The 25,851-nt window shown below is 42.1% G+C and overlaps 1 protein-coding gene across 1 annotated transcript in view; it reads left to right on the top strand.

The window, feature by feature from the left end:
• The first annotated feature begins 5,454 nt into the window (after positions 1 to 5,454).
• FREM1 (FRAS1 related extracellular matrix 1) overlaps positions 5,455 to 25,851 on the top strand; it is a 140,600-nt gene continuing 120,203 nt past the window's right edge. The window contains exon 1 of the mRNA XM_081150887.1: positions 5,455 to 5,603. The gene's annotated coding sequence lies outside the window, so the exon portion shown is untranslated. The remainder of the gene's footprint in view (positions 5,604 to 25,851) is intronic.

Below are 25,851 nucleotides of genomic sequence, written 5' to 3'. Positions count from 1 at the left end.
TAATGTATTAAATGAGAATACTGTAGTGAAGTCTGGGTGAGATGAAGATTCTTGGCAGTAGGCAAGGTTCACTTGCTGGCTGGTTGAGTAAGGCCATGTCCCTCCCCTCCTTAAAACCCTTCAGTGGCTCCCCATTGCCGGAAAGATTGAACTACACATCTCTTTCGTTGCCTGACTGTCCTGCCCAGATGCTTTCCCATCTCTCTTCCCCGGCTCCTATTTGGAAAACCTTTCCCCACTCCACACAACCCTGATGTGTCAACATTCATCACCCCCGCTCCTTCCCTAGTTGTCCAAGGGTTTTTCTGATAAAACTAATATAAAAGATGACTCTCCTTTTTTTTTTTTTTAATTGCAAGCCATAAGACTATAGTCCTGGGCTGATGGTCAGTCTTCCTTATCACAAAATGCTTGTATGTAGCAGGAGAAAATAACATGAGAAGTGAAGCAGAGGCAGAGGTTGGCCATAGAGGGAAAGATAACTGACACTATGGTTTGAGTCCCTAGATCCACTCAAGGTATTAGAGTTGTCAGGGTTAAATGAATTAATAAATGAATGTAAGTAAACTGTACATAAGGATGTACATGTTCAGTAATTATTATCTATTCTTAATTATATCTCAATATATAACATTTTGTGTAATTTTATCTTCTTCAGCTAGATTGTAAGGTGATGATTGCAGGCACTAGGTTTTACTCATCTCAGTCTCATTGTCTCATTCATGATCAGCACAGAATCTTACTGAAGATTCTATAATCCTTGTTGAAGGGAATTTAAAAGATTGGCACATTCTGGTTCCTGTGAGACACACCCAGTGTGTGACTTCACCCTCATCTATCTAAACAAGTCTGGGATTTTTGTTAGTAGATTTGCATCACTTACTCCTAAAATGTAAAGATTGTCTTTTGCCTGTGGGTTTGTTTGGTTCCTTTCAGAGTGAGGAGCTGAGCTGAGCTGCCATGATTTTTTTATGTAACTGTTTGTCTTTTAATTTATTTTCATGATGAAAAATGCATTGTCTTTTGAGAGAGCTAGAATTGGGTGATTTTTTCCAGAATCAGGAAGCCAAGCCTCCCAATTCCTTGTGTCACACGTGGAAACATAAAATTGTTCCTGGTGCTAAGTTTTGAGAGACCAAATTACTCCCAAATCTCACAAAGATGGTTGAAATGTAAAATAAATTAAATTGTGTGTGTTGCCTTTGGTGTATTTCTCTGTAAAAGATAGAGGTAAAGAGGATTCCTGATTATTTTTTTCATATAATCACGTGCAGAAATATTTTTTTTTCACTTGCAGAAATCTTAATGTCTGTTTAGTTTTATGCTAGCATTGAAAGCTGTGTTCAAGTTAATTATTAATGAGAAAAATGCATTGCCTGTTTGATTTTAAATTGTGAGAACAGAGTGGAATGGAATGAGTCAGTTTATTCTGATTTCCTTCCTGAATTTAGTAAATACATGTGGAAATGACAATGTAGTGAGCAGAATTTTTAGTCTGAGCTTTCCATTCCCAACAGCAATAGCCTTGACTGTGGAGAATGGGAAACATTTGCTCAAATAGATTCAGGAAGCACATGATTTGAATATCAGCCTTCATAAAATTAGAGGACATGAATCTTTCATTTTTTCAGCTTTCCAGCTAGATCATTAGCTGCAGACGTGAAACAAAATGCTGGGAGAAAGATTTCTTTGTTATTAACAGCTATGTTGCTTGGTGGGTTATTAACAGCTATATTGCTTGGTGGGGGCATGTATGTGTTTGGAAAAGTCTGTCCCTTTAATATCTTTCCTGTCCTATGTACCTTCTTCTAACATCCTCAATCAGAAGATTTTTAAAAGATATTTTATAGACTCATATCTTTTTACAAATAAAAAGTTTATTTTCTTCCTTTGCAATCCTCATGCCTCATTTTATTTTTCTTGACTTATTGTATTGGCTAGGATCTCCTATCCCATGTTGAATTGGGACTATAGCAAGCATTTCTGTCCTGTTCTTTAGTGGTTGCTATAATTTTACCATTAAACATGACACTTCTGATAGATATCCTTGATTGGATAAAAAGCATTCCATTTAATTTTTTTTTTAATACTCACCTGAGTATATTTTTTCCATTGCTTTTCAGAGAGAGTGGAATGGAGAAAGGGAGAAACATTGATGTGAGAGAGACTCATCAATTGATTGCTTCCCTCATTGGCCCCGACCAGGGCCTGTCAGAGCCAGCAATCGAGCTTGCAACTGAGGTATGTGCCCCGGCCAGAACTGAACCCAGGACCCTTCAGTCCTCAGGCTGATGCTCTAACCACTGAGCAAAACTAGGGCCTTCCATTTTATTTTTAGATGGCTAATGGTGTTTTCTGTTTGTTTATTTTTAGTAAATGAGTGTTGAATTTTATTGAATACCACTCTTCTGCATTTAGTAAGATGACATGTGGCCTTTTCTCTCTTTTAATATATAAAAATGCTAGATGTTTTCATTTTGCAATCCTGAAAAAAACACACCCATTGATCATAAAATCTTTGAAAATACATAACTGGATTTTCAAATATTTTATTTAGGATTTTACACCTATGTTTAAAGGTGATATTGGTCTGTACTTTCGTGATTTCAAGCAGAGTGTACAGGTCTTTTTCCTGCCTTGCTCAGGGATTATTTCATTTCTTGTTATCACCTAGCCATCCTGTCAGCTCTGAACTCTGAAGTCAGCAAACCTCTGCCTCCAAACCCTTGCTGGGCTGTGCTTCTGTTCTTTTCTTGTACACAGAGGTATTTATTTTATTTTATTTACTTGTTTGTTTTTTTTTGGTTTGTTTTTTGTTAATCCTTACCCGAGGATATTTTTTCCATTGATTTTTAGAGAGAGGAAGGGAGGGTGGGAGAGAAAGAGAAAGGGAAGGAGAGAGAGAGAGAGAAAAACATTGATGTGAAAGAGATATCTATCGATTGGTTGCCTTCTGCACAAGTCCTGACTGGTGCTGGGGATTGAACCTGCAACCCAAGTATGTGCCCTTGATGGGAAATAGAACCTTTTACCCTTTGGTGCATGGATGGACGCTCTAATCACTGAGGACACTGGCCAGGTCTACTTGCTTGTTTTTAAATTGATCTATTTAGAATGTGGTTATGTGTGTCCTTTCCTCTCAGAATGATAATCTTTTGCGACAGCATTGCTTCCAGTTTTATAACTCTGGAAAAGCATCTTCCCAGTGCAGTAACACCTCTGTTTGGTGCCATCAGCAACATTTAATAGGAATGCTCCAAATTGCTTTATATGAGTTGTTGGTGAAGGTGTTAGCTGTGCTTCTCAGGCAATGCTATACTCTACAACAGTTCAACAAAATCATACACTTTTATAATCCAAAAAGGCATGCCAGTCTCCAACAAATGACATTTTATATGTTTCATATCATTCCAGCCCTAAGGTTAGAAGTAGAATAATTTCTTAAAATGCATGTTGTCCCAGCACTAAGTTCAGCAGCACATGCTTTTAGGGGAAGGATTCTTTGTTGTTTCTTTGGCAAATTCTTTTTAAATACCCTGGCTTTGCATTTCAACTTGTCCAAAGAGTATTTTATTAATGTTGATCATTATATTATTTCAACAGCCCCTCTCCATTTGTGGAAGATATAAGAGAAAGAGTGACTTATTTGTATAAGCAGTAACTTTAGATTCTAAGACATTGTGGCTGATCTAATCTTAACGGGGCCTATTCTAGAACACGTTCAGCAGAATTTAGGCCAAGGGTCATAATTAACTTTATGAAAGTTACGTTTTCTGTAGTCAGTTTGGAATACGTTGCAATCTAAGCTTGTTATTTTCTTGCTTAGAAAATATCCATAGATGTGATATAGAACATTATTTTCATTTCTAGACTAATTCATAAACTTTATTTAGCCCAGATGTTAGAAGAAGCACATTGTTGCAACTACCTAGTAGAGCTCCTTTGTCAAATGGATTTTGTGTCTCAACTAATAGCATCTAGACTCATCCGCATTCTTTCTGCGTTTGAGACACTCATAAGGTGGGCGATTTTTAAGCTCAATCTGAGAACAGAATTGTCTATCTCATTGTGTTTTCTGGTGTCTAAAGGCTTTATTTCTTGTCCTTTCTAGATTACTACACAAATCATACATGGCGACTATGTTTTGTTTACTAATGACTGTTTAGTAAACAATGTTTACTTATAAGGAGCTTAGAGGTTCTTCAGGAAGTTTCACACATTCTCAGCAAATGGAATGAATCGAGAGACTTAAGATTTGTGACTTTGAGTAAGTGTATGTGTAGCATTCATTGCTGAGGTATCTGTACAACATGTTTTTAAATAAAAGTTATCTTTCTTCTTTTGCATTCTTACCCATTGTTTCCCTTCTTCCTTCCTTATCTAATTTTCTTCCCTTTTCCATTTCTCTCTCTCTCTCATTTTTCCCAGGAAAGAGCTGCAATGTGGTGACCTTCTTCGGGGAAACCACAGTCTAGGTTGAACTGGATTTATAGGGCCCTGTACTTTTGGCTGCGGTTTAGAATAGCCAGACATGTCTCAATGTAAACATTTCCCCCAAAGTAAGATAATACTCCAGCTTTTCTATATACGGTCACTCTAAAAGTTAGGCCAGGCGGTATGCCATTATTTTTTTTCCGGTGGAGATGAAATACAGGAAAGTATTTTAGTGTGCAAAGAACAGGACTCTCAGCCACCGACTCCTGGTAAGTTTAACTAAATGAACCTCTGCTGAGCGGGCCTTTCTTGACCTGTGATATATTGAATCAGTGGGGTCATAAACTATATGCAAATGAGGTGAGGTTAATGAGACTTTCGTGGGTTTATAAAAAGATGCAGACTCATAAAGTGAAGAACTGAGTACTGAAAAGCAGGACCTGAGAACCTCCTAACTTTTCCTTTGAATGCTGCGACCCAAGTGACCGGAGCCGGCTCCCCGCCCCCTCCCTTCGGAGCCAACGCTGGGCATCCCCGTCTGCTTTGCAAAACAACCCCGCAGGGTGGGAATTTGTTTCAAGTCAAGAGGCTCAGGGGGGAAACGTGTGTGTGAAGAGCTTGCAGGGTCAGGAAACAACCGTGGGAGCGTGTGTGTGGGTGGGCCTGAGTGTGTGTGTTGCACGTGTGAGTATCCAGGCACCCGGGAGTGAAGGCGCGTGAACATGCTGCGAGTGTGCTGGTGAGCGGGTGCGCCTCCCGCGCCCACCTGCGGGCGGTGCACGGGAGAGACCGCGAGTGTCGCCCGCGCACGTGGGTGTGCGGTGCGCGTGCGGGCGGGGGAGGTGGCTTGGGCTGGGCGGGCGGCGGAGCAGTCAGCACGCGGCTGACAGCGGGGAGGGAGCTGGGGGAGGCCAGGGGAGGCCGGGGGGAGGCCGGAGGGAGGCCGGGGGGAGGCCGGGGGAGGCAGCCGGCCGCAGTGACCAAAGCTCAGTCCCGCCCCCGCGGACCCAGCAGCAGAGGGGCTGGCGAGCTGCGGCCCCGCGGGGAGGTCGGGGCTCCCGGGACACGGCGGGGTGCTGGACCCTGCGCTGCGCGGGGCGCCCCGAGGCTGGGCACTCGGCAAGTCTTCAGAGCGGCCGCCTGGGAGACCCGCAGCGACGGTGAAGTGTGTATGTGACCTTCAGTTCTGACTTTTCTTGTTGGGAGGGTTAATGGGCTTTTAGTACAAAGAAAGCTCAAACTCAGCTGACCTGCAAGACTGGAATTTCAGCTCTCTTTCCTTCCCCGGGGTTGGCCCCCACCCCGTTCCCCTCAAAGCTCTTTACAGCGGAGATTAACCGGGCAGTGACTCTGATCCCGCCAAAGGTTTCGAACTTTGGGGCTTGGAAAGGAAAACCTCTACCTGTAAGTATCTGCTTCATGAGCTGCCTCTCGGCTTCGCCCTGACTGTGCTTTAGCACAGCGCCCCGGAGGCGGTGTGCGCGGCGGTATAGCTCCAAGTAATGGTGCAAGAATTATGGAGAGTCTGCCTGCAAAAGTTTAATTCTCAGATAAACTCAGGACGTGGCAACTTGCAGTGTTAAAAGACCCTACCCCCCAAAACGGGATTCTCTTTATAACGTAACAAAAATGTATAACTCTCTTCTGAATCCATTTCCAGAGGCACTCACCAGTGAAATAACCGTTTTTAAATTTTGTGATCTCCCCCTCACCAGAATTAGAGTGTTTCTTTTCAGCTAAATGAAATGGCAAAGGAAAAGATGCAAAAATTAACAAAATAGATAATATCCTCATGGTATAACGGTATGAAAATGTGTGAATGATTTTGGATACGTTTTTTAGTTTAGTTATATTTGAATATATATAAAAGCAAGTTTTGTGTGTGTGTGTGTGTGTGTGTGTGTTTTTTTAATGGGGACGAGAGAGTGTTGGAGAGGCAAATAAATGATATTCTTCTGAAATTTTGGACTGATTTTTAAACCCTTTCTGCTTGTTACCCAGATCTGGTCTAGAGATTTTGATGCTGTAGTAAATAGTTTTAGTTTTCATCTGTACACAGAACTGATATTTAAGGCATTTAATTTTTACTTCTGCTTTTACTATTGCTCTCAGTCTTGTTGCGTGGCACGAATTACAAAGCTCTGAAAGAGCATTTCCGAAGGCTGGTTGGAGTTTATGCCCTGGGAATCTTGCCGGAGAGATTAACCTCTTCAGGGCTGCTCCACAGAGCAGACCCAGTGATGCACATGCTCTGGAAAACGAATCCTGCTTCTACATGCCCTGACCACACTGCCTCCAGCAGAACTCTAGGAAAATGTTAACTACCTTTGCTCTTTCACTCCATCAGGGACTCTTAAAGCTCTGCATGCATCAGAACCCCCAGGGTGCCTGGTGAAAGGCAGGTGCCTAGGCCACACCCCCAAAGAGTCTGAGACCTGGGGTGGGGCCGGGAATCTACTCAGGTGACTCCGATGCAGGTGAGATCACACTTGGATGAGCAAGGCTCTGCCTTGTTCTTGGCAATTAAATTCGTCTCATGTACTTGGTTAATATTAAACCTCATATCTAATTCATAAACCTGAGTTTGAGCTGATGTTGAACATAAGTTATGCGCAACATGGTCTTGCATGCTTGGCTGACAAACCAGGGCTTTTAAGCCAGTTTTCCCACGAACTCTTTTTTTTCTTTCTCGCTCCCCTTTCCATCTCTGCCTTTCCATTCCTATGAGTGAGAAAGGGAGTTGGACAAAGGTACCTGGACACCATATTCCCCTGCCTCCACCTTTTGGGCTGTGTTGCCTGACTTGCCTCCAGATGGCCAAGCAATGTTTGCCTTGTAAATTTTAAGCCCAGGGCTGTTCTTAATTCTTTATCAGCTTCTGGGGGTAGTCTGCTCCCGCATGGGCTAGGCTGAGTTAGGCTGAACTCAGCTAGATTTCTTGGGACTGTTCAGGGGCAGCCCAGTTCTTAGAAACTGAGTTTAGATGGGACCAGCCCACAGGGATTGGGAGAAATAGAAATGATGGAGGACCGCCATCATTCAAGGTTCTCATTTGACAATTATGAAAATAAGAATTCAGTCCCCCTCCCCATTCCCAGTGACATTTTATGGTGCTGTGTATTTGTGACACTGGATATTTAGAGTAAAAAGAAAAAGGATGTGGTCATCAGCACTCTTCCTTTTCCCTCTCTCCTCATTCCAAATATTTGGGGGTGCCTGCTACATGTCAGGCTCAGGGCTAGTTTCCAAGGACTCCAAAATGACCAATGTGAATAGTAGTGACAGGGCTTTTGTGCTCATGATGCCTCAAATCTTAGCTGTTGCTGACCAATCTTGGATAAGCCACCTAATCTAAGCATCACTTCTTCCACTGATAAAATGAAAGGGTTGAATTAAGTGAGTTTGGGTATCTTTCCAGCTCTGCTATTCTGACCCTGATGGATACGGCTCAGTCTTCTAAACTCAGTTACTGGTGAATGGGAACTGGTTTTTACTTTTTAATTTTTTTATTGAAGTATAGTTGGCATAAATTAGAATGGGAGCTGTTTAGCGTTTGCTTTGAGAACAGACCCTAAGATAGACTTACTGGTTTTTCCCCCCAAATTTTTCAAAAATATACTTCTTTCTTTTCTCTCTCTCAAAGAACCAAGACCACTGGTACAGTGAGTTAGACAAATGCCACCTTTACAGAGCACCTTGTCATTCCTCACAATGGGACCCTGCAGCTCTCTGGAAAGGCTGTGTCTCTGGGCCGGGCCCCATAGAAGGCAGCCTCTTATCTTGTCTGAATCTGGTGTTGGAGAGCTGGGTGGTCTGAGCAGGGCTCCCTGGTTTCCATACTTGCACAGCTTGCAACCTGACTCTTTCATTCAAGTGATTTAATAGCTTTTGTGTTATCAGGTGAGCTCAAACAGAGACCTTTGAAGGGCTGGGGGGGAAAACACCCCCTTAACAAAATCTCACATTTTGTCTGTACTGTAGCTTCTCTCACTGTGGTGGCTGGGGCACCATTTCAAAGTGTTTTAAAACTTGGCCATCAAGATAAGAAAATACAGCTGTGATCTCTGGGCTTTTCTGACAAACGTAGCCTCCAGCTATCTGAAGATATCATGTTTAGGTGGGAAACTAGTCACTGGAGGAGAGAGAACAAGGATCTTGCAGAGTTAGGATATTTTTGACAAAATCTTCTCGGCCTCTCTGTTGTTTAAAGGAAATGGCAAAATAGTCTTTGGTTTCACTCACATCCCTCCCCATTTATGGGGTTGCTGCTATGATATCAGAATACTCCTGTTGTGCATCATGCAAAGGCTGCTAAGATTGCATATCACACTTCACTCTCAACTTTACCCTTGAAACGTTCCTATCTGGCTTCCTTAGAGACAGGGGCAGATAACACTCCGGGACTAAGCCCCAAGTTCTTCCATACGGTGCTGCACCTCCGCCGGATCCCATCTCTGCATTCTGTCACATGTCATCAGCTGCTCCGAACTTACAGATGCTCCCTGCATTCTTCTCTTAAAATAAATGAGCCAGGACTTTGTCTCACGGGGCTGCCCTCAATGCCATGGTACTTTCATTCCAAGGTCTACATTTCTTGTTAGCGCAAAAATTCTTTCTTCTGTAAATTATAAGCCAAAACCATTGTGAAGTTAGGAGAGTTTCATAAAGGACAAAAATTCCCAGATGAAAACTTATCCAAATGTTTGAAAGTTGTTGGCTGTTTCCTATCAAATCTCTTTCATGTCCCAGATTTGTTTTCCCTGCGAAAGGGATTCTCCTCCTTGGAAAGGCAACAGCATCGACACAACAGCAATAATTTAATCCTGTTTTATGTAAATCTTTCCCTTTATTACAACATGGTAGAGTGACTCTGTTTCATCCAGTAAGCATTAGTGATTGTGTTAAAACCAAAAGGTAGTATTGATAGATCATGTAAATTAAATCAGAGTAATGTAGTAGAAAGAGAAAGAGTGGCCTTTGAATGAATTTCTACTGGGTCCCAATCCTAGGATGCAATATTCTTTGGTTCTGTAACGTTTGGCAAGTTACATAGCCAGTTTCCTGGGGAGTATATGAGATAATTGATACTTACCAGGTATTTGTAAGGGCCAAGCACGGTGCATGACATATAAGTATTAAATAAATATTTCTTCTATGGGAAAGGGCTAACACAGCTGTGAAGGCTGGAAAGAAGTAAACATGTGACAAACCATTCAACTCATAGGTTAAAAAAAAGAGAGAATAGGAAATAAAGCTTTTTTCCCCCCAGATCTCATTGACTGGGCAGGATAGATCTTAACCCATTACTCCTGGCCTTTGACTCTGATCAGCAGTCCAGTTCTTACTTGATTCTTTCTCAGAGATTGAGTAGAAGCATGAAACAGATGCTTGAACTCACAGACTACCCAGCTGGTTAGCGTGGAGAGAGCAAGGGTTATGTGAAATCATTCTGACCTAATTTCTTCCTGATCCTCCAGAATTGGAGACTTTTACAGCCATTACAGATGAGTTTAAAAAGAAATTAATTATTGCTTTTGTCAGGATTTTGCTTCATTGCTGCAAGGAACTCAACCTTATAGGGAATGTTTGTTTGAGAATTTGAAACTCTGGGATTGCACCATGGTGATCCTGTGAACTATCACCAAATGGGAAGAAATAGTCACTCGAACATGCAGTTTTCTCTCCCTCTCTCACTCTGGCTCTGGCTCTTTCTCTTCCTTCTACCAGTTTTTCTTATAGGTCCAATATTTGCATTGGGGTAAGTCATTCACTAAATAGATATTGAGCTTCTCTGTGCCAGGCCCATTGACCAGAACTGGAGGTACTTGAATGAGCAGAACAATCATGGTTGTTATCTTCAAGGAGTTTATAGATAAGGTAAAAGGCAGACATTTAATTAAATGCCTACAAGTAAATAATTAAATGTCTGTAGGTGTACAACATGAGGTTCGGGGTATTGTAGGATTCTGTCCAATCAGATAACACTCCTCTGGGAGGTGGACACCTCAGCGGTGGGTAGAATTTAGCCAGGCAAATGGGGTGGTGATAGGAGTGGGGGAAGGGCATTCATGGCAGAGGGAACAGCACAAACAAACCATGTAAAGCCTGGAGTGGGCTGGCTGTATGGTGAGTTTCAGGAAGGGGAGAAGGCCTGTGTGACACGTACCAGTGGCAAGGAGGAGAGTTGAGTGAGCAGAGGCTGGAGAACTGGGCAAAAGACAATCATGCAGGGAAACCCAGTCTCACAAAAGGGGCCCTGGAACCCATACCCTAAAACAAGGACCCCTTCCTGTGTCTATACCTCAGCCCTGGCCACTATTGGACAACTCTGAAGGAATGTTCTTTCTAAAAGTGTTGAGATTCTACCCATTTACCCTGGAACCAGAGAGTACAGTCTCTCCTTCAAATATTTGAAGACAAACTATTTTCTTCACAAATTGCTGCCAAAGTAATTTGAAAGAGTAGGTCTGCTCTCTCCCATACATATGCAATTGATTTTTGGAAATGTTTTTACATTTGCACTGTTGAAAGCAAACTTACTGGCTTTAGTCCATCATTCCAGGCTCGGATTATCAAGGCTGTGGATCTTGATTATGTCTTCAGTTAACCTCCTGGATTTGCACTGTCGGTGAATTGGATAAGCTTGTCCTCTATATCTTTGTTTAGGAATTTGGAAAGCTGTTTAACCAGAGGGGTCCAAAATGGGGCACAACTCAAGATGTTTCTCTTAAGAGAAATGGTATCTCTAATATCTTTTTATTCTTTTTAACATTTTTTATTATTAATTTTCTGGAGAGAGAGCAAGGGAGAGGGGGAGAGAGAGAAATATTGATGTGAGAGCAAAACATCGATCTATTGGCTGCCTCCTGCAGACCCCCTACCAGGAATCGAACCAGCAACCTTTTGGTGCACAGCATGACGCCCCACCAACTGAGTCACTCTGGCCAGGGCTCTTTTTATTCACGTTAAAGAAGAAACCGAACACAGCATCCCTATAACCCACACTCACAGAATGTCTGCGTTAAAATGGGAAGAGCACAAAGGTGTCTGTGTGTGCTGGTATTCCTGTTTTGACAAGAACCCTAAAGGCAGTTCAGCTGTAATCGCTTGTTTCATCTCTTGGTGCATGTGTTGAATGTATATCACGTGCAACAGACAGTTTTGTCTTGCCTTCAAAACACATAAATAGCTACACCGTCAGGTGTGATTTGATAAATACCCTGTGATGGGTTTAAATGAAATGTGATTCTCTGCAATAGCAGAAAGGAAGGAGATCTTTACAAATGGACCGATCAGGTCTTAGGGTATCTTGGAGGAGGCATTTCAGTTGTTGTTAAACTGTGAGAAGGATTTTAATTAGTAAAGATGAAAGCAAAGCCATTCCAGACAGGGGGCAGACATGAGCAGGGGTATGGAGATGGGAAGTGTCCAGCAGGGCATTTCGAATGTGTAAAGAGCTTAGGGGCAAGGGTAGGGCTGTGGTTTGGGGGATGGAAAGGCCTTGGGCGTGGATATGTAGTGAGAAGCAGGTTGAGGTCAGATTTTTAAGAAATGTCACATTGCTGATGGTACAGTGTGACCGACCGAGAGAGGAAAAAAAAAAGAGAGTGGAAAGAGTGGAAGCACAAATAGAAGAGAAAGAGGCCTTGGTGAGGTAGAAAGAGAGCCAGGAATGTACTGAGGCACAGAAACCAGGGGAGAAGCAGCCATGCACAGTGTGGTGGAGGGAACTGTGAGTGCTGCAGGGATCGGAGAGGGCTGCGGGAGGAAGGTTCTATTTGATGCATCAGTTAGTAGGTCACTAACTGACCTTTGCGATAGCTATTTCAGTGGACTGGCTGCACTCAGAATCAGTGCTCCTTTTAGGGAACACAAGGTGGCAAAGGAGTGGGTAGAGACAACTTTTCAAGGAGATAGGGCAGTTGGTGAAGAGGAAGCACATATGGGAAAGGAGAACAAATATTTGATGAATATTAGCAGTAATAGTCATAAAAGTAGTAGTAAGAACACTAATATTTATGGAACACTCTGTGCTAGATGATCACCTATACTTTTTCATTTGATTCTCATAACAGAACCATAGGTTGATGTTTTAACCCTTTTTAAAGGTGAGAAAACTGAGACGCAGGATTTAATTTGGCCAAGATGACATCACCAGTAAGGAGCAGAACCAGCAGTACATGTACGTTAGCATGTTCCCCAGCCTCGCTGTTGTTGCATTGGTGCCTGTGCTGGCACAGCTGCTTTCTTGTAGGCTTGGCTTCTCCCGTGGGGAGGGCAGTGGGCCTGCAGATGAAAGCCAACTTATCAAAGCGATATTAATAATAAAGATGGGGATCAAAAGGCAAATGCACCTGAAGAGCTGATTTCTACCAAATATGGAATAAATATCTCAAGCTTATTTCTAAAATCTAAAATAATCCCTTTTAATCTGAAGTCATTGTCATTGAACCTATGTTGTGATGTAATGACCCACTGTTGACGACAGTCAGGGCATCAGCAGTTCATTTCAGATTAGAGGCAAGGGACTTTTCTCTTGCATTTCTCTCCTTTCATTCCCATTACTTTCTTCTCCTGGACTTAAGAAAGTCAGACTCCTGCTAACCACATGTCATGGCTCAGTACCTTTGATCTTCTCACTGTCTCTGGCCTCTGCTACTAAGATCTACTTTCACACAATAGATCTGAATGAAATGCTAAAATTTTGGGAAACACTTGGTGTCTTAAGCCCTTAGAATTCTCAGAACAATAAAAAATAGCTGCTGCAGGGGGTACTGATTTATGACTCAATTGTCACTTGAGGGTGGTTTATCAGTAAGAGAGAAGCAGAAGTTGAATAAATGACCATTTGGCTATTTTAAATAGCTACCCAAAGAGTTGAACATTGATTTTTATATCTTCTTTATATCTTGTTTACCACGTGTATTAATTTACTGGGGCTGACATAACAAATACCACAGACTGGGTGGATTAAAGAACAAATTAATTTTCTCACAATTCTAGAGACTGGAAGTTCAAGATTAAGATGCAGATAGGGCTTATTCCTTCTGAGGCCTCTCTCCTTGGCTTGTTGCTGGTTGTCTCCTCCCTATGTCTTTATGTGGTCTTCTTTCTGTGCCCATCTGTGTCCTAATTTCCTCTTTTTATGTGGACATCAGTCATATTGAATGAGGCCCACCCTACTGACCTGATTTTAATGCAATTACCTCTTCAATGGCCCCATCGCTACATACAGTCACATTCTGTGGTACTGGGGTTAGGACTTGAACCTAGGAATTTTGCAGGAACAAAATTCAGCCCATAACACCATGCCAGGGTCTCTGCCTGGTGTTAGTTAGCTAATCTTCCAGACTCTTAGGACATTACAGCATGTCGTCAGGTAATACTGCTTTGTTCAGTGTTGATGAAATGCTGTATGAACTTAACTCGTTCATATCAATTAGCCTTCGGTAAAATTGCTTTTATTACTCATCTCGTTTTGGTTGAAGTCTCAGGACCTACTGACCACATTAAGTGAGGACACACTGTATTACAGCCAAAGGAAACAGAGCAAAACCTGTAGTCACATAAACCCACATTTAAAAAACCAGTTTATAAGACTCTGGATTTAGAGTTTGATTCAGGATGGGGTGAAAAAGAAGCTTCCTCAGACAGGATTTTCAAAAAATCCCAGATGGAACACATTTTATCTTTCCATTTATCATGAAGCCTGTGTGGTGCTGCTTTGCCTTTTCCAGTTAGGAGGGAGCCGTGTGTATCATTTTGCCTCACTGATGCTAGGTGGCCTCACTCATTGCTGCTGAATTGCTTTATTGGGAGCTATTGGCCTTTGTTTACTTCCCCATAAAAAGACATTTTCTGCCTGTGGCTTTGTAAGTTGCTTGGGTGCTAGGTCTCTTGTGCATGGAAATCACAGGCTATGGGATTCATTGGTAGGAGGACTCCTCCCATGTCCCTTCCCCCACTGTAGCGTTCGCCTCTGTTAAGCATGGCAGATGATGACAACCTTGTGTGCTAATGGAGAAATGGTCGGAGAGCACGCAGCCCAGTGCTTATAGCTATCATGTGTGAATGGTTAGCTCTGTGGCCAGAGACTTCTGAATTTGGGACTTTAAAACCCAAGACTTCAGACTTTTAAGACGTAGATTTTTCAGGCTTTTTAAGACAAAGACAAAGGCTTAAGACTAAGACAATGACATGGTAAGAAGCTCATGTGGCCATGATGTGAGGGAAGTTAACTTTTTCTGTTAATCAAAAACAATAACAAAAGCTATCTTTACTATAACCTTCTGAAATCATTATTATGAATCTGCACTGTACAGAGGATGAAAGCAAGGCTGAAGAAGTTTAAGTAACACATTTATATTGAAGTGTGAGGTTCTTTGTAAACACTAAAGTGTTCAAAAGTGAACAGTTTAGTCAAAGTGCTATCCTTAGTTCAAAGGCTTAATTAGGGGTTGCCTACAAAGGGATGTGTGAGCTGAAGAGCCTATTATCTGGCTTTTTCTTTTTATTACAAAAAGGAATTGACTCCTTTTTTCTTCAAAAGATTGGTCTTTGTTCTTTGTTTTTGAGTAGAAAAAGCCAAATTGTTTATCCCAAGCAGAAGGCTGAAGATAGTGAGATGGGTTCCAATGACAAGATCTGAGGTTCATGACGATGTTAAGAAGTGTTGTAAGTGGCACGAGATAATGTCCATTGTTTCGCTGAAGAATCAACAAGGAGTAATTGGGGTACATTAAAAATACAAAGGGGAGTTAGACTTTGGAGTAATGTGAGGGATTTTTAATTTCCAGACCAGAAGGTTTGAATGTTTCTGCTTTGCAGCAGGTGATTAAGCAGATAGCCTAAAATTTCCATCTAATCTGAGCAATAATGATTTTGCAAATAATAATTTTATTTTTATTTTTTAAAAATATATCTTTATTGACTTCAGAGAGGGGAAAGGAGAGGGAGAGAGAGAGAGAGAAACATCAATGACAAGAGAGTCATCGATCAAGCCCGCAACCCAGGCATGTGCCCTGACCGGGAACCGAACCCCGATCGCCTGGATCCCAGGTCGACGCTCAACTGCTGAGCCACGCCCGGCCGGGCGCAAATAATGATTTTAAAGAGATCTATTACTTCTGTCTAAAGCCAAATAACCCTTTCTGTCACATCTTGAGATATCATACTATGAAAAAAAGCATGGGAAAATATTACCCTTGTGAATAATACAATTTATTGCTATCATATGTGTATTTAACTTTGCTTTTAAAGATTCACAGCAAAGGAAAAGTTAGAATGCAATGGAAGTTAGTGGTAGCATAACATCTTACTAGTTAAACTTCATGTTAATTTCTTTTATTTTAGACATTTTTTTTCTCTTTCTAACAATTTTCCTAATTGGGTAGCCATTGCCTTGTGTCTGTACCTCATATGTGACTGATTTCCTAGGAATGGCCCTCCCAACGAGGTTGTCAGGAAAAGTTCCTTCTTTTCCTGTCTGTGTGGGGCCATCCTGTCTCCCTCTGCTCTTCCCGATCCCTGCTCTAGTCACCTTCAAATTGGGGCATTTCTTTCAGCCTCTTCCTGGTCTTGGTCTTAGGCCAGCCCTACCTCGCTCCTCCCTGATGGTTCTTGGATGTGCCTAGGAACCTAGCTTCAGTCCTGGTCACTAAAGCTCCTTTTACTTCTTCTTATACTTACAGGAGGAGAAAATAAAGTGCAGTTGTTTACAGCAGTGATTCTGTCCTGGTTGCTTATTAGAATCAATTCAGATGCCGGGGCCCCACCCAGACAACAAAACCTGAAACTCTGGAGTGGTGCTTGAGTGATGGTGAAGTCAGAGATGGGACCTGCTAGTTTAAGGGTGAAATAGAGGTAACTCATTCACTATGGTGTGTTTCCCATTGTCACCAATAATACAGACCATCATTAGTTCTCACAAAGACTGTCTGCTTCTTTCTGGGGCAGTAGAGTAGGGCTGAGGCCAGGAGCGTGAAGCCTCTTGCAGCCAGTACTACTCAGCCCATGGGAGACACTGGGGTCAGCCAGCACAGTGCAGAACTCCAGGGGCACCATTCACTTTGTGGTCTGTGAAAATAGCACCCCTGGCACCCCGGAGCAGTGGTGCCCTGGAATTTGGTGTGCTGAACTGAGTAAAACTGAATAGAGGAGTTTCAACACTGTGGCCAACCCTTTAAAGGATAGATATGTATGTCAGTGTGGTTTTCCACAGAGATGTCCTCCACCTCACTGTTTGAACTGCTTTTGTCTCCTGATCTGGACCCTGTGCCTATGATATATATGTTGTTCTAGACAAACGGTTTGCAAACGAACTTTTAAAAAATAGCTTATTGGTGTCTTGGAGACTAAGAAAAGTGGTTCGCTGAGACTCTTAAAACATTTCTCTGACTTATTGGTGTTCGCAGTTGCTGTACAATGCCATTCTTATACCCTGCTGCATTCTCCCACACAGATTTATTTAACAGTGAGTCCCCCAGTCATTCAGATAGGTTATTTGTGGCCAATGATGTTTATGGAGATTGTGTTTTGGAGCCGGTACTTGAGGCATTTTTAATCCCACTGACCGAGAGCACCTTTCCACCTTCCCACCCTCCCACTTTCCACAGCCCTCCCTCAATTCTGCCAAAGTAAGCAGACAGATCAAGTTTCTCTCTTCTTAATGCAATTAAGTTCAGTGGGCCACAAAGGCTTCAGGGCCTCATGTATGTGCAGAAGCAACCCTGGTGCTGGGAGTGCTTTCCCATGTGGGGCCTCACCGTGGGAGAGTGTCCTGTGGGCCAGCGAGACCTGATTGCACTTGAGTAGCTGGTGATATGCAGATGCTGGGAAAGGACAGAGCTCCACAGCCTGGCTGAAATCATGCTCAGCCCCCAAACGCCAAGAAGTGGGATGAGCAAGAACTCATTGAGGTTTGCCTTGTTTCTTTTCTTTCTTTTTAAAAAATGTGTTGTTTTTTATTGTTGACTCTATTACAGATGTCTCCCATTTCCCCCCACCCCTTTTGCCTCCCTCCACCCTGCCCCCTAGGCCTTCACACATTGTTGCTGATGGCTCTGCACTGTTCTATAGAAAATTTTCTAGCTCCATTTGGGTGTTATTGCAGGGTCAGTTCAACCTAGATCATTGAGCACATCAAAGGATGGCTCAAATAATAACATTTCTCACACAAATAAAAGTTAGCCTTTGAGCAGATTTAGGATTATAGAACAATTAAACAGAGTACAGAGACTTCTCAAACACCCGCTACCTTCATTTACCCCAGTTATTAACATTTTGTGTTAGTGTGGTATATTTGTTACAACCGATGAGCCAAATATGGTTATCTAACCTGCCATTTACATTAGGGTTCACTCGTGGCGTTGTACAATGATATATTTAATGATATGCATCTACCATTACTGGGGTGACGTTCTCAATGAGTTACAGAAAAGGCTTTCTTTGACTGGCCTGGGGTTGAAAAGGGGAGGAAGAGAACGGACTTGGTTTGAACCGTGTGTGTGTGTGTGTGTGTGTGTGTGTGTGTGTGTGTGTGTGAGAGAGAGAGAGAGAGAGAGAGAGAGAGAGAGAGAGAGAGAGAGAGAGCGAGCGAGCTGGGGACTTTGGTTGAGCCATATAATACATTTACATATATTATCACATTTAACTATTTTAATAACCGTAAAAGGTATCAATTATTATATAGATGTGGAAACAGAGCCCCAGAAAGACTAAGGTCCTTGTTCGTGGAAACGGTGGAGCCAGGAGAGGTGCTCGGACCTGTTGGATCTGGCTCACGGCCTGGCCTTGGCTCAGCACTAGTGCATGTGCCGTCACTTCAGCTCTGGCCTACATCAGATCATTAGGCCTTCTCCCCTCCTCCTCCTTTTCTTTGGTACTCTTGTATCAGAAAATCATTTATAAAGTTATTTATAAAAAACAAATATGTGTAGAAAAAAAATGATGCATAGGCCATGGCTGAACATCAAAATTGTGCTAAGATCCTCCGTAGAGAAGAGAGTCAAGACTCTCATTAGAGTTCTGTTAGGTTTAATTCTTTCTTGTTTTTAAGAAATGCACTTTAAAATTTTACTGCATCTCAGTATATGGTACTGTGATATACTTTTCACACGGTGCTTGCTTTAATGAATAAAGCAGTAGGCCCAACCAGGTCTTTCACCTTTGGCAAATCACTTAACCTCTCAGGGCCCTTATTTCCTCGCCCTGACCACTGTGCCCGGAGTGTGAGCTTGGGGTTTCAGGAACGTAGGCCTTTGAGCCTGTCTGTTGGGGTGGAATTTCAGCTCCACCATTTATTAGCATTTGCCTTGGATAGATTACTTATCTGTTTCCTTAGAATCGGAATCCTTAGAATAGAATCTACTCCATAGGTTGCTGTGAAGATTAAATGAGGTAAAACAGTGCGAGATGCAAAGTAAAATGCATAATACATCATGATGATGACGATATGTAAAATTTGAATGAGAAGCTTCTTCCAAGTTTAGAATTCTGTAATTTTTGATATACTCTGACTTACGCTCAAGCAGCCTTACACTTTTTGTCATTTATCACCATGTTTCTTAATCATCAAAGACATTTTCATTACAGCACATCTTTTAACGAGGAAATTTGTGATGATTGGTCTCTTTTGTGCACCAGACCTCTATGAGTTTGAATTTTATCATTAGCTATGGCGTACAAGTAAGATGGTCAAGGCTATTGTAGGACAGCTCAAGGAACAATGCTAGTTTTCTGCATATCTGAGCAATCCTTTTTTTTTTAAAATTTATCTTATTGTTGAGAGTATTACAGGTGTCCCATTTTTGCCCCCTAATTGACCCCCTCCACTTCCCTCCCACCCCCTCCCCAGGCCTTCACCATGTTTTTGACTGTGTCCATGGGTTATACACATATGCATATAACTTCTTTGGTTAATCTCTTCCCACCCTCCACGCCCCTTACCTCTTTCCTCTGAAATATGATCATCTCTTGCATGTGTCAATGTCTCTGGATCTATTTAGTTCGTCACATTCTTCTGTTCATTAGCTTCTTCTTAAAGATGACCCTTCAACTTTTCCTGTAGTGCTGGTCTGGTGGTGATGAACTCCTTTAGCTTTTTCTTATCTGTGAAGCTCTTTATCTGACCTTCAATTCTAAATGATAACTTTGCTGTGTAGAACAATCTTGGTTGTAGTTCCATGTTTTTCATCACTTTGAATATTTCTTGCCACTCCCTTCTGGCCTGCAAGTTTCTGTTGAGAAATCAGCTGATAGTCGTATGGGTGCTCCCTTGTAGGTAACTAAGTGCTTTTCTCTTGCTGCTTTTAAGATTCTCTCTTTGTCTTTATCCTTTGGCATTTTAATTATGATGTATCTTGCTGTGGGCCTCTTTGGGGTCCTCTTGTTTGGGACCCTCTGTACTTCATAGACTTGTAAGTCTATTTCTTTCCCCAGGTAGGGGAAGTTTTCTGTAATTATATTTTCAAATAGGTTTTCAATTTCTTGCTCTCTTTCTTCCCCTCTGGCATCCCAATAATACGAAGGTTGGGCCTCTTGAAGTTGTCCCAGAGGCTCCTTATACTATCTTCATATTTCTGGATTCTTTGTTCTTTTTGCTCTTCTGGTTGGGTGTTTTTTGTTTCCTCATGTTCCAAATTGCTGATTTGATTCTCAGTGTCCTCTACTCTACTGTTAATTCCTTGTAAATTATTCTTCCTTTTAGTTTGTGTAGCCTTCATTTCAAACTGGTACTTTATTACATTATCGATTTTCTCAGTTATTTCCCTAATAGTCTGCTTAAACATCCTTATAAACAAAATTCTGAACTCTGTATCTGTTAGCTTGCTTGGATCTATTTCATTTAGTTCCTCTTCTAGAGATTTCTTCTGTTCTTTCCTTTGTGACATGTTTCTTTGCCTCCACATTTTGGCTGCTTCCAGGTGTTTGTTTCTATGTATTAAAGCTGCTATGTCTCCTGGAATTTGTACAGTGGCTTTGTATAGTAGGTGTCCTGTAGGGCCCAGTGGTTCAGCCTCCCCAGTCACCTGAGCTGGGCCTTCCAGGTGCTCCCCTGTGTGGGCTGTGTGCACTGTCCTGTTGTAGTTGAGCCTTGGTTGCTGTTGGTGTCACTGGGAGGAATTAACCACCCAGCCAATCAGCTGTGAGGACCAGCTGCAACTACAGCCAGAGCTGCTGTGCTGGAGACACCCCTATGGAGCAGGATTTACTTCAGTGGAGCTTTGGTGTTCACCAAGTGTGCCCCTTGAGTGTGTCACTCGTGGCTGTGGTAGGGTTGTAATCCAGCGTGGCCGAGTCTGACCACCAGGTGCACTGTCTCTGGGGCCTCCAGGGAGGTGCAAAGTCAGCCTGTGCCAGTGCCTTGCCCAGGGCCACCCAGCATGAGCTACACAGCAAACCGTAGTTGGCTGCTACTTGTGCTGGGCTTGGAGGTGTCCAGGAGAGGCCAAGCTATGAGCCAATGCAGGCTGAAGCTAGTGCCAGGCCTGGGGCCATTTATCAAGACCTATGGGGCATGAAGCTGCTTGTTTGAGAGATTTTAAGAAAGTCCTAAGCATAGGGTTCGAGAGGCCACTTACATAGAAAAGCCCCTGGAAATGGCCTGGATGAGCTGCAGGTGGGGAGGGGCGGGGCCTCCGGGAATCACGGGGCGGGGCCAAAGGTGTGAGTCTGGTGCTGGCGATTCAAACATAGCGCCTGCCTGCCGGCTGTGTGCGAGGAGGACTCGCCAAAGGAGCCATGGCCTCTGCCAGCCCTTCTGCCTGGGAGGAAGCCGCCCCTCCGCCTCTCGCCCAGATTCCAGTCAGGTTAGTTCCTCCCCGAGTGTCCCAGGTCCTTTCAGGCTGCTGCCCGGCGCTGGGCTCAGAGGGAGAGCGTCTGAGTGAGTCCGTGCCGGGCCCTTTAGAGGAGCTGCTGGGGCTCCCGCAGCCTCCGCGACCCTCAGCGACAGTCCCCGCTGGTTTCACAGCTGAAGGTGTGGGGTCGTCTCTTCCTGGCCCAGGAGCCCTGGGCTGGGGGCCTGCTGTGGGCTGAGACCCCTCCCTCCTCCCTCTGGGAAACCTCCACCCCGAGATGTCCCTCCCGTGTTTACCCCGGGGCACGGGGTGTGGGCCCGCGGCCGCGTCTCCGCAATTCAGCCCCGATCCGCCCGCGTCTCCGCCCCTCTTACCGGTCTCGATGCCCCTTCAGCTCCTTGGTTGTAGGGCTTCTGTTCAGCCAGATCTCAGGAGGCTCTGAGGGATGGTGGTTCTGTATTTTAGTTGTAATTTTGCTGTGGTTGCGGGAGGCGGCGGGTGCAGCGGTTACCTGCTCCGCCGTCTTGTTTCTCCCTGAGCAATCCTTTTCACAACGAAGTATTTCATCCTGAATAGAAGTTTTTTAAGTATACACTGCTGAGTTTGATGAACTCACTAAAGCATTTTGCTCATATGTAATTGCAGCAGTGCCGTTTCATGTTGTAAAGTACTTGATTTTAGGCCTCTCTCCCATAAAACCTCAATATTTCAAAGATAGGGATTATATCTTAATTAATTTTTATGCACCTAGTGCCTGTACTCTTTCACAAAGCTCTGCTTCTGACAAGATCTGCGTGTTGATTCTTTGACTATGGCACATTCTTTCCATCTTCAAACATGCCCCTTCTACCTTTCACTAGGAAGCCTTCCCTAGGCCGAGTGTGAGTCAAATGCTGCCCTCTGTCTATCCCTACAGCACACAATACATTCCACTGTTACAGCACTTACACCATTTTTGAATTGTTAGTTTGTATGTCTGTCTTTCTGCATCACACTATAAACTCTCTAAGAGCAAGACGTTTTTTTGTCTTTGTAATCCTAGCACTGAGTAGAGCCCTCGTCACAAAGTGAGTAGTCAACAATTGTTTATACAATGCGTGAACAAATGAATTTGTCATGTACAAACAGAGAACCAGGCTGTCTTCTAAAAATGGAATTGTTCTCAGAAGATGAACTCTTGAACGTGATTTTATGTGAATTTAAACAGAATTTCACTTTAGGGCAGTTTGGTATGTCATTGTGAATTAGAAGATGCAAAAGTCACTCAAGAAGAGGAAAGCCAATTTTAATCAGGGTGACTGTGGTTGGGAGCGTCCCAGGTGTGAGTTTGAGTACAGACACGAGGTTAGTCCCAGGTGAAGAACAGGTATAGTCAACCACAGTGAATGTGAGTGTTTTTCATTCTGTTTAAGTCAGTCAATTAAAGCAAGATGTTATGAAAAATTTGTATGACTCAACCCTCTGGCTAAAAGCAAAATGAATGTAAATTATGACCACTTCCTAATCTTCAAGGAAATGCCTTTGATGATTTAAGAAACTCTCAGAGTCATTAAAAACAGAATTGTAAGTTGAGGGCACTAAACCTTTTCCCTTTGCAATCAGTTTTCTCTACCTTTGAAGGTAGTTTTAGTAGAATATCTCTGTAGAGAAAGGCCAGATGTCTGGTTTTCAAAGAGTGGCCTGGGATTTAGTTTTCTGATGTACATTCATTAAGTATGTATTTTATCAGGTATGACCAGAAATTTTGTAGACACAATGTGGCCATCCTATATTTCAATCATAATTCTCTAACCTTGTGCCTCTTGAATGATTTCTCAAAGACCTGTTGTTGTTTTATAGGGGGGAAAAAAGAAAAAAGAAAAAAAGATTTTCTATAAGTTTGCAACCTTTTGGGTTTAAGGTTTTGGGTTTTTTTTTTAAGAGACTTTAATATTCTCATATTCCTTGTGAATCTTTAAAAGGAGATTTTAGCCTTCTGTGCTTCAGATATATTTGGATATAGAAGACTTTTTTGGTGGAAAACTTTTAACATCTACAAAATGTTCATTTTAAAACACACAGTTTGGAGTAAGTGGCCTTTATCAGCAGGATAGACATTGAACTGTTGAAAATCTAAGAAAGAAAACCTTCTAATGAGTCTGTATGGTATCAGACGTCCATCTTTGCAATCTTGGTTTCGATGGCATAGCCCGAGGGAGGGCTTTCTCTCCATAGTTCTGTTCTCTCAGCTCTCCCTGAGACCTGGGACAGAAGTACTGAAGGTGATATTTCTGGACTGAACGTCTATGATTTAAGTGAGCTGCATGGTATAGTGGACGTTGCATTGGTCTGGATGTCAGAAATAAGTTTCCAATCCGGGCTTGGTTTCCAGATAGTTATGTAATCTTGGCATTCAAAAATGATTAAAGACCATCTAGGTGACACAAACAGACTTTATTTAACACTTCATCAAATGCACTCTTTTTGGAGAACCACAAAATGGGCTAGAAGGCAAGAATCTTTTTTATAGGATAAAACAATAAAGAACAGGAAAAAACAAATTGAAAATATCTGATTGGCTGGAGTCGCACAGTCAACCTTATTTGAGGTGGGAAGGCCCAGAATTGGCTTGGCATATAGGGATTGGCTAACTAAATATACTTGGTTTCTGGTCAAGAGAAGCATTTACAGGGACAAGAAAGTTATCTACGTTTTGGTTTGCTGGCATGCCACCCTGGGCAGGAGTGGCTCCATCTTGAACCTAGAAAGTTACTTAAACATTGGTAAAGTCACTTAACTGCCATGGGGCTGCCTTTCTTATGTAAAAGGAAGGGGCTTTCTAGAAGAGAAAAATACAAATGGTTAATGGAAATAATAATAATTTAAAAAGCTAACTCTCAAGAAAGCAAAGGAATGCAGGTTAAAATAGTGACAAGGCTACGGTGAGCAAGGCTGGTAAAGTGTAAATTTGTATCACCAGTAAGCATGAGTATCAGAGAGCCTCAAAATAAGTTTATACACTTTGACCTTATAATCCCACTTTTAGGAAATCATCAAAAGAACTAGAAAAATAGACTAATTTATAATTAAGGATTTTTTAAATCATAATCTATTGCAATATAACTACTTCAGCATAATAAGTTATGACTATGGAAATCATAGTACTTCCATATAATACACAAATAAAAAGTAAGATCACACGGAATATTTAATAATAGGGAAATACTTAGAATAGAGTGTTATGTTACTATAAAAGAATGGCACGCAACTGAAATATAGTATGGTTCTAATTAAATTTAAAATCTGTAGATACATATATGCACATACATAAGAAAACCTAAGGGTATTTTCTTTGGGTGTTGGGAAAGTGTTTTTCGTTTTCTTTATATTTCTGTATTTTTATTCTTTAGATAAAGAGTATGCATTTCTTTTATACACATAAATCGAAGTTATTTTCAGAAAAAGCAAATAAATCGATAAATAAAATGAAGGATAGTTGCATTATTCTAAAGTTTCTCCTAAACCATACTTTCTGTGATTTCAATTACATTTTAGAAAAAAATTGCAGAGTGGAGGAAGCAGAACGTTATAAACAGAAGCAACACATATTTTATTGACTTAATAGACTGGAATTTTGAAGTAGCTTGTTTGCCTTGAGGACTTTAAACTGTGCATGTAGTGTGAGGAGTTGGACATGAAGATGCTGGTAGACAGGGTCTCTGCCTTAATTATATGCTCTCAGAGTAACAGCTACTTCCTTGAGAGAACATTGCCTCCAGTGCAACTTTAACTCCTGCAACAGTCATCAATTGCTGTCTGGACCCATAAAGGAAGTTGTTAAGGATTTACGTACTGTAAGAAAAAGACCCCGGGGGTAGTGAAGCAATTGCAAAGGGCGTAAGATTTTGCTGTAACGAGAAGCAGTATAAGAGTTGGGCAAAATGGTGGCGTGTTGCTTAACTTCCTTGAACCTCAATTTCCAAATCTGTAAAATTGCTATGTACCTCCGAAAACCACTGTAGGAATTAAGATAATATATGTAAAGTACTCCGAACAATGCCTAGCACATAGTAAGCACTTAATAAATGTAAGTTTTTATGTGATTATCATGTCATTTCTTTAAGTCACTGTTTATGTATAAAATCGGAATAATAGAAACTACCTTGTAGGTTTGTTGTGAGAAATAAATGAAGACATGCGTATAAAGAACATAGCCCAGTGCCTATAGATAGTACGTAAAGAGTTCTAGTAATCCAAAAAAAAAAAAAAATGAGAAAAGGAAGATACTAAAAATTATTTGTTAAAGAAGTCACAGGCTATTTCTTTCTTTCCTTCTTCACAATTCTGTTCTCCCTATCTGAGAGAAGTCACCCCGGAAATCCTGTGCTGGGCAAGGTGAGCCAGGATTTTCTACCCTTGTGGGGTCAACTAAAGCTCCATAAGAGGTTATGAGCTTCTCGACAGAGAAGAACCTGCTTTTTGTCTATCTTCCCAGCACTTTTTTTTTTCTTTTGTAGAATGGCTCAACCACTCTCTGTTGGAAGGAATGGAATGAGATCAGGATGTCAGAGCCCTGCTTCTTTCTCCCAGGCTCTGTGCTTCCAAGGTCATAACCTTGGGCAAGTCTTAGAATGTCAGCTAC

Source organism: Miniopterus schreibersii (assembly GCF_964146895.1).
Source record: "Miniopterus schreibersii genome assembly, chromosome: 11".
In the NCBI taxonomy this organism is placed as follows: domain Eukaryota; kingdom Metazoa; phylum Chordata; class Mammalia; order Chiroptera; family Miniopteridae; genus Miniopterus; species Miniopterus schreibersii.
This window is presented reverse-complemented; position numbering and strand designations above follow the sequence as displayed.